The following is a 9,201-nucleotide window of genomic DNA, read 5'->3' on the forward strand; positions in this document are numbered from 1 at the left end:
AAATAAGAATGTGTTTTTCTTTGAAAATGATAGTGAGGAAAAGAATTTCTTCCTGAAACTGTAAAATAAGCTTTCGTTGGAAGAATAGGAACAGAACTAAGACAATCGGCTCTTAATGAAATAGGGAGGTTGCTTAAGCGGTCAATTAGAAGTAGGAATGATTTCAGGGTGCCTGGGTAGCTCAGTTGCTTCAGCCTCCAACTCTTGATTTCAGCTCAGGTTCTGATCTCACGGTCGATGAGATTGAGCCCTGCGTCAGGTTCTGTGCTGACAGTGTGGAGCCTGCTTGAGATACTCTGTCTCTCTCTCTCTCTGCCCCTCCCCCACTTGCTCTCTCTCTCTCTCTCTCTCTCTCTCAAAATAACTAAATAAACTTAAAAAATAGGAATAATTTCATTATATAATATAATATATATTATGTATTATGTTTTATATGCTATAATATATTATATAATAATTATATAATTATTTAATAATTATAATAAATTTTATAATTATATAATAATTATTATAATATAATATATCCTTATATAATCCTTATATCCTTATATATCCTTATATATCTTTATATAATAATTATATAATTATTTAATAATTATAATAAATTTCATAATTATATAATAATTATTATAATATAATATATTCTTGGCATTGATAGAATATGTATAATACATATACACATACCCACACCTATTTTCTCCTACAGACTTCTACCTGAAATCATCATTTTCCTTTATAATAGTGAAATTACCATCTATGAATGTATGTGAAAGAGGATCACTATTTTGGGAATCAAAAAAACAACATGAAAAAAATCGACCATTGGAAGAAAAAGAAAATTTTAAAATAAGGGATGTTGTTTAGAAATCTCATGGTGCCGATCTTCACAAAAAGATTACTGTCTTTTTTTTTTTAAGTTTAATCATTTTGAGAGAGAGAAAGAGAGAGCACGAACAGGGGACGAACAGAGAAAGAGGGAGAGAAAGAATCCCAAGGAGGCTACACACTGTCAGCATAGAGCCCAACATGGGGCTTGAACCACAAATTGTGAGATCATGACATGAGCCGAAATCGAGTCAGATGCTTAGCCAACTGAACCATCCAGATGTCCCAATATTGCTTTCTTTCCTTCTTTCTTTTTTTTTATGTTTATTTATGAGAGAGAGGGAGAAAGAGACAGAGAGAGAGAGACAAAGCATGAGTGGGGAGGGTCAGAGAGAGAGGGTGACACAGAATCTGAAGCAGGCTCCAGGCTCTGAGCTGTCAGCACATAGCCCGATGTGGGGCTCGAACTCATTAACTGGGAGATCATGACCTGAGCCGAAGTCGGACGCTCAATGAACTGAGCCATGCAGGTGCCCCTATTGCTTTCTTTTTCATAGAACAATATTTTTCTGTTTTCTGAAAACGAAACAATTATTTCATTAGATTTTGTTTTTCTATTAAAGGCAATCTAAATGCAATTTTGCCCATGAAGCTTCCAAGGCTTTGGGCAAGTGTTTTCTAGTTTCCAGAACCTGGATCAACCCTTCTTCTGGAGCTATTGGTGACATATATATTACATAGATTTATAACTACAAAATGATTTGAATCTGTACCTTTGGTAAATACACTATTTTTTTAAGATTTTATTTTTATGTTATCTCTACACTAACATGGGGCTCAACCTTACAACCATGAGATCAAGGGTTGCATGCTCTACTGACTCAGCCAGTCAAGCATCCCTGGAAAATGCACTATTGACTTAAGTGTGACGTCTAAGAACTCATCTGAGCATAAATCCCAGATTCCATATGAAAAATGGTGCTTTTACTAAGTATAAAATGATGGATATCCCTAAGCATTCTGTGTCTGTATTATCAGGATGGATTTTTCTAGAATTTGGGGTAGATTATAAACCTTAGTTGAAATTTCTCATCCCTTCTGACTACAAATGGGCCACCAAGCTAAGCAGTAAACTGGCAGAGACTGAGGGCACTGCAAACCAGCCGTGAAATTGTCTCAAATTTGGTACCTTTGAGGACATGCAATCTGAATGTCTATCTTTTGGAAGGTCATGAAAATTCTGTTCTAACCTTCTTTTTATCTCTGTCTATTCCTCTACAATAAAGCATATTTTATTTAATCAATCTCTAACCCAAAGGTTATGTTATGTTGGATTGAGCTGAGCTAAAAATGTCCATGGCAGTCAAGCATGGTAAAATGAGAGAATTATGTAATGAGACCCTGCAAACAGTGATGTACTATGAAATGAAAAGGAATGTGATCAGAGTAACAAAAATGAAAGAACAACAAAAAGATCATTTTGGTGGTCGTGGGCCATATTTGTCCCATCTTCACGATATTTCACTAAGCTATATAATAAAGGAAATGAAATTCTATGACAATGGTAAAAAGAAAAAAGGCCCTAGTTATGTAAGTTTTCAAATTTTGTCATGTTATAGCTGTTTGTGACAAGAACCACTTTCGCAAAAACATCGAATGCATAAACATTAAACCAATTAACCTTGATGCTTGAATGCCAATGAGATGATATTTATACTGTAAGTGGGATTTGATATTTTTCAGGTTAAGTCAGCACCAAAGGAAGAATTTATTCTGAGCCTATTGTTATGTGATGGGAGCAATGTATAAAACATTTACATATTTTAAAATTCCCTATTACCCACAAGTCATTGTGTAGATTACAGAAGACTTTTTTCAGCTACATTCCTGCAGCCAATTTTAGACTGAAGCTTAAGGATTTTAAACCTTTCCAGACAATAAAAGGAGGTACTGAGGAAGGCCGTGGACATTTGTTATTTTGTCTAAGAGGTGTTCCACCTGATGCTAAGGCCAATTGTATCTTCATTTGGATCAATCCAACCAACACGCTCTAGTAAGGTCTTCCAGTCACAGTACATCAACTCTCTGTCCACGGTGGACTATTTTACATAAAGGCCTCTTATCCAAACTAGGCCAGTCAGAACACTTTTCCAGGATATTTCTTCCTAAACAGAAGAAACAATGTTTCTCTGGCAGAGAAGCATCAGGTAGTGTGAACGACAGGAATGCTGGCTGTCAAGTTTCCTTCTCTTAGAAGAGAAACTACTCTAATCAGTACAGAGATAAGAGAAAGAGAAAGAAACCTCTAAAAGCATTCAACTTCTTAGTTCTTTTTTTTTAATGTTTGTTTATTTTTGAGAGAGAGAGAGAAAGAGAGAGAGCAGGGGAGGGGCAGAGAGAGAGGGAGACAGAATCTGAAGCAGGCTCCCAGGCTCTGAGTTGTCAGCACAGAGCCCAATGTGGGGCTCGAACTCATGAACTGGGAAATCATGACCTGAGCCACCCAGATACCTCTCTAATTCCTAGTTCTAGGAGTCTGAGGGCCAGATCTATGGTTGAGTTGCAAAGATACCCTAGTGTCTTTCTTGTACGCTTCTCTCTTTCTGACTAAATTTGTAAGAGTTCAGCTTCTGCACTAGCAATCCTAAATAATCCCCAAAAATCAACAATATTATTTATATTAATAAGAGGTTAGTATATATTGAGAGGTTATTTTAATATTGAGGAGGGTTAATTAAATAGTAAAATGATACAAGCTAGTTGAAAAGTTTCCCTTGCTCCTAATGCTATGTATTCCCCCTGGTGAGTTCTGAGAACCCTCCCTAGTAAAGCCTATGTGGCTCACTAGAAGAGCTCAGTATTAGGAATTCCTTATTAGTATCTATCTGGCCCTTTACACAGAATTTGAACAGTCTGGCCTTTTGCCCCTTTACCATTGAGAGCTACTTCAGTTGGCTTTAGTTGGTTTGTCTTCCAATCTTCCTCTTGTACTGCTCCTGCTTTTATTGGCCCATGTAGGACAAGCTATTCCTCCTGAATGTGACTTTCACCCTTGGGCATAAAGCTACTAAGGGCTTTTTCAGTGGGGCACCTGGGTGGCTCAGTCGGTTAAGCATCATCTGACTTCCGACTTTGGCCCAGGTCACTATGTCCCAGTTCATGGGTTTGAGCCCTGCATTGGGCTCTGTGCTGACAGCTCAGAGCCTGGAGCCTGCTTCAGATTCTGTGTCTCCCTCTCTCTCTGCCCCTCCCCTGTTCATGCTCTGTCTCTCTCTTTCTCTCTCAAAAATAAATAAACACTTACAAAAATGAATGGCTTTTGCAAGGTCTCCTTTTCTCACAACGTTTTTGCTACTGACATTATGGAAGGGTAGATGTGATTTCTTCACAGCATGTCCACAAGGGACAGATAATTGAATTTTGATGCCTTCAAAGGTTTGACTATTATTGCCTTATATTATCAATCTTCTCTCTCTCTCTTTTTTTTATGGAAGATACTGTCTATGCTTGCAAGAGTATGACCTAAGCCATCAGGCAATCTTCCATTTATGATCTATTGACTGCAATCATCTCATGAGGCAAAAGTACAATTTCAAAATCTGGACTATTTAAGAGTAGACTATTTGTAAATTCCATAGGGAGAAGAAGAGTAAGCTTCCTTTCCAGAATAGATTGTCCAACATAGTGCAACAACTTGTGTGTTTAGCTTGTAAGTTCTGGGAGGGTGGTATATTTTCACGTTGTTATTAACCAAGTTCCCACGCCCGAAAGAGCATCTAGAATTTGGGACCGCTAACATTTTTTTTGGAGAGCTAACACATGACTGGTTGGAGGCCGAATCATTTTGCCAGATGACAGAAAAACTGTTTTAATTCTTGGGTGTGTGCTCCTACAGTGTGCAAAAGCCCTGTGGATGATTTGGGTGTGAATACGAATTCATCTTGAAGAAACTTAGTCTAATAGAGGAAGGAGACAATATTAGAAACAGGTATACTGACAATTCAAATGAACTGGTTCTGCATTCAAGATCTAACCAATATGCAGTTTGCTTTCCAGAGAAGCCAGCACTCCTTTCTATAGAGATTTGAACTTATGTTGTAGAGGACTGGCTGTTGAGCTGGGTCTTAACAAGTCAATAGGTCTTAACACGTCAACAGAGAGAAGCTCAAAGTCAGAGAATGCCTCACCCTTCACATCAGTCTTAAAGTCTTTTTGAAGTCTCCACAAAACCGGCAGAAATAAAACATAGTATGTTCAGATACTTGAACTACCTTTACTATAATTTATTAAGCACTACAGTCTCTTTAAGACGCAAGCACTTTAAGCAGTTCTGAGTGCCCTTCCAAGGGGAAAAATGTGCTTCTTCTACTATTTCTCCTTAAAGTGAAATGAGTCACTTGAAAAAAAGTTTCTTTTTTTTTTGTAGATTTCATGTTTCCATTTTAAGCATCTGCCATGTTAACCCTGAGCTGACGATTAAAGAAAAATACAGGTATTTTGAGCAAAGGAATGATATTATTTTCCCATTACTTAGCTGCTGACAGGACTATGCCCTGCCAATCTCCCTCCCCTCCTCCCCCCCTTGGGGGCAAATTTTAAAGATGTGACTCATCAAACCACAGTTACACATCCTGAACTTTAGTAACTCCTTCGGCAAAGCAAGTTTGTTCACATAATGGATTTTTTTTAAGGTTTATTTATTTTTGAGAGAGAAAGAGAGACAGAGCGTGAACAGAGGAGGAGCAGAGGGACAGGGAGGTAAAAAATCTGAAGCAGGCTCAAGGCTCTGAGCTGTCAGCACAGGGCCCAAAGTGGGGCTCGAACTTACTAACTGTGAGATGGTGACCCGAGCCGAAGTCGGACTCCCAACCGACTGAACCACCCAGGTGCCCCTGGATTCTTGACTTATTTCCTCAGCAAGTCTCTTATGGGAGTGACCTTCATTATACAACAGTTCTTGTCAAAGCAGTACTTGTCACAAAACCCTATCTATAGAGTGTTTAAAAATATCTCATAGTGATATGGAACCTAGTGCACTCTAACTACGTAGAAATGTAACTTAGATGTTTTGGTTTAAAGGAAGTTTAGGAGATACTGAGTTTTCAGAAGTCCATGAGGCTCTTCTTCCGATCTTCATTTCATTTCCATATTGCAAATATCAAATGCTATAAAGAATGTTTGCCTAACCCATCAATTCTAATCCTGGTGAGTTTTTTTGTGCCCCCTCATCACCCATCTAAGCCCCTATTCTCTTTACACTGAGAGTACTTTAAACAAATTTACCTGTGTTCACAGCAAATATGCCTCAGCTCCAGGCAGCTGACTTCTTGTTCACCCAGATGGAAATTAAACTGCAATGCGCATAATGTAAGCACCTGCCAGAGCCTCTTAAAAATGCAAGAACCTTAACCAGGCAACAGGGATATAGTTTCAAATAGGAAGAAAAGCTATTGATGAAGCGTCAGGATTTTAATTCTCTGGATGGTTCACTGTAACCCCATTAGCTGAATTTAAATTTCTTGGGGTTCTTCTGAACCCAGCTATCACCTGAGGAATTTAGAATTATTTCTTTTTTCACATTTTGCTTATTTTTAGTCTTTCCAAAAGACTCCTGGTTATGTAGCAGATTTAGGGAAAATGTTAGAATTTGCATGTTTGGCTTTGAGCTTAAAGATGATCTTGGTTGGTTATAAAATGTGTGCAATGGTTCCCACCCCCACCTTTTTTAATCTTATATTTTGATGCTTATTTTAGGACAGTTTCATGATCTTCCATATTTGTATGGATGTATAAAAATATAAAATAACTAAAAAATTAAAAGAATGGTTTTTACATACTAGCTAGCTACACAGAAAGCACTTCCAATATATTTTTTTTTACACTTATGGCATTGCAAGACATTTCAAATCATTCAGTTATTAAAATTGGTCTTAAATTCCACGCCATCATGGTGTGTGGAGAAAAAATGTGATGTGTTGTTGCAAAAATCAAGCCTCAACTGTTATCATTATAGTTACATCTGTCTTGCAATAGGGAAGTGAAATAGGTTGCTTTAGAGCCCTGTCAAAATCCGAGATAACCAGATAACAGATACTGTAGCCAAAATATTTTTAATATTTTCATGATATTAATACTTTAGGACATCAAGAGACAAAGATCAGCCAAACATTTATCTTGCTGTTCAGCTATTCCTTATCTAAAATAATGCAAACAAAACTTATCTTTACTCTTTGTCAGCGAGATAAATTTCTTTTCGACTGCAAGAAGTTTTGGACATCACATTTCTGGGCATGTGCACTAAGGGATTTGTTGATCTTTAGCTACAATTCTGTAGGCATGACAGGGCAGTGACTTCATGAGGGAGGCATTCTGACCCATCCATTGCCTCCCCTAAGACTGTGGGAATCTCTAGTCCCAACTCTGTTACATCACGGAGGGAAGGTTATCGGAAAGGAATAAAAGCAAAGTAACAATATCTTTTGAACAAAGGGAAATTTCTCACACAAATACATCATACATTACACCTTATCTCCATTATAATAAATGTATACTTTATCCCTGGAAACTGGGCTCATATATTTAGCAGGAATTACAAAAAATAATGAGTTTTCACAGTTTGCTAATTCACTGAATTTTTTTTCTTTTTTTTTAATACTTGCACATCTGCAATTTTTTTATGAATGTTTATTTATTTTTGAGAGAGAGAGAGAGTGAGCAGAGGAGGGGCAGAGAGAGAGGGAGACACAGAATCCAAAGCAGGCTCCAGGCTCTGTGCCGATGCAGGGCTTGAACTCACAAACTGTGAGATCATGACCTGAGCTGAAGTGGGACGCTTAACTGACTGAGCCACCCAGGCACCCCTCACTGAATTTTCTACGAGGAAAAAGTTACTAATCATATGTCTGTGGGGGCTTCAAGTCTATATAGAGGCATTTAACCAAGCATTTCCTCAGTTAAATAAGAAATCTGTAATAGTTCGCTTGGGCTGCCATCACAAATTGGAGGCCCAACCAACAGAAATTTAATTGATCGCAGTTCCGGGAGCCTAGAAGTTGGAGATCAAAGTATTAGTAGGGCTGGTTCTCTCTGAGGGCCATGAAGGATGCTCCAAGATATTCCTTTTTTGCAGATGGCTGCCTTCTCCATGTGTCTTCACTTGGTTTTCCCTATGAATATAGGTGAGGTTTCTTTCTACTGCTTTTCTGTCTCTGCCCCTCAGGACTACATTTGTTCTACCCAAGGATGAGGTGTTCCTCTTTTTTCTCCCATCAAACTGCCACCTACAAAAGGAGGATATGTGGAGTTCCTCAGTGGAAGGGATATCCCACAACCCAAAGGGCAGTAACTCTTGTTCCACACCAGATCTCTGTTCTCCCAAATCTCCTGGAAGCTTGTTCCACTAACTCTCCTCAACTCTCTTCCTTTAATGATTTTATATATTTTTCAATTGAAAATATATTAGATTTTCTAACCCTACATCACAATTAATCTCTTATTGCTCTCTCCATATTCCCCCTAGGTTATGTAAGTATATGTGTCTATCTAACAGTTGCCTACGCTTTACCCCATTCTCAACTCCTATGCTCTCCTCAAACCGCTTTCTCTCCACTATGCTTCCAAAACTCTTATCCACAGAATGTAGTTTTTAGAGAAATTCAAGATTAACAGGGTAATTGAGTAGGAAAGAACACAGATCTCCCATGGATTCCCTCTTCCACTGGCCTCAGTTTCCTCTATTATTAATATCTTGCATCATTGGTACGGTACATTTGTTATAACTGGTGAGCCAATATGAATGTGTTATTATTAATGTATCAATGCCAGAGTTTGCCATCAGGGTTCATTCTTCATGCTGTAAAGTTCTGTAGATTTTGCCAAGTGCATAATGTCATGTGTATAACATCATAGTATCACACAGAACAACTCCCCTGCCCTAAAAATACCCTGTGTTCCGCCTAGTCATTCCCTCTCCCCTCCTCCCTACCCCTGGCAGTCATTAATCTCCCTTCAGTCTCCAGAGTTTGCTTTCCCAGAATGTCGTATAGTCAGAATCATACAGTAGATAGCCTTCTCATACCCCTTATTTCATTTAGCAATAGGTATTTAAGATTTCTCCATGTCTTCTCCAGGTTTAAGAACTCATTTATTTTTCTCATTGAATAGAATTCCATTGTGTGGACTTACAACAGTTTGTTTATCCATTCACCTCTTGAAGGTTGCTTCCAATTTTTGGCAGTTGTGAGTAAAACTGCTATAATCATTGTTCTTGTTATGCAGGTTTCTGTCTGGACATACGTTTCCCAACTCATGTGACTAAATATCTAGGAGTGCAACTTCTGGGTTATATCGTAAGATTTTATTCAATTTTGTAAGAAA

This window comes from Puma concolor, chromosome D4 (assembly GCF_028749965.1).
Source record: "Puma concolor isolate L17-30 chromosome D4, mPumCon1.1.hap2, whole genome shotgun sequence".
Lineage (NCBI taxonomy): Eukaryota > Metazoa > Chordata > Mammalia > Carnivora > Felidae > Puma > Puma concolor.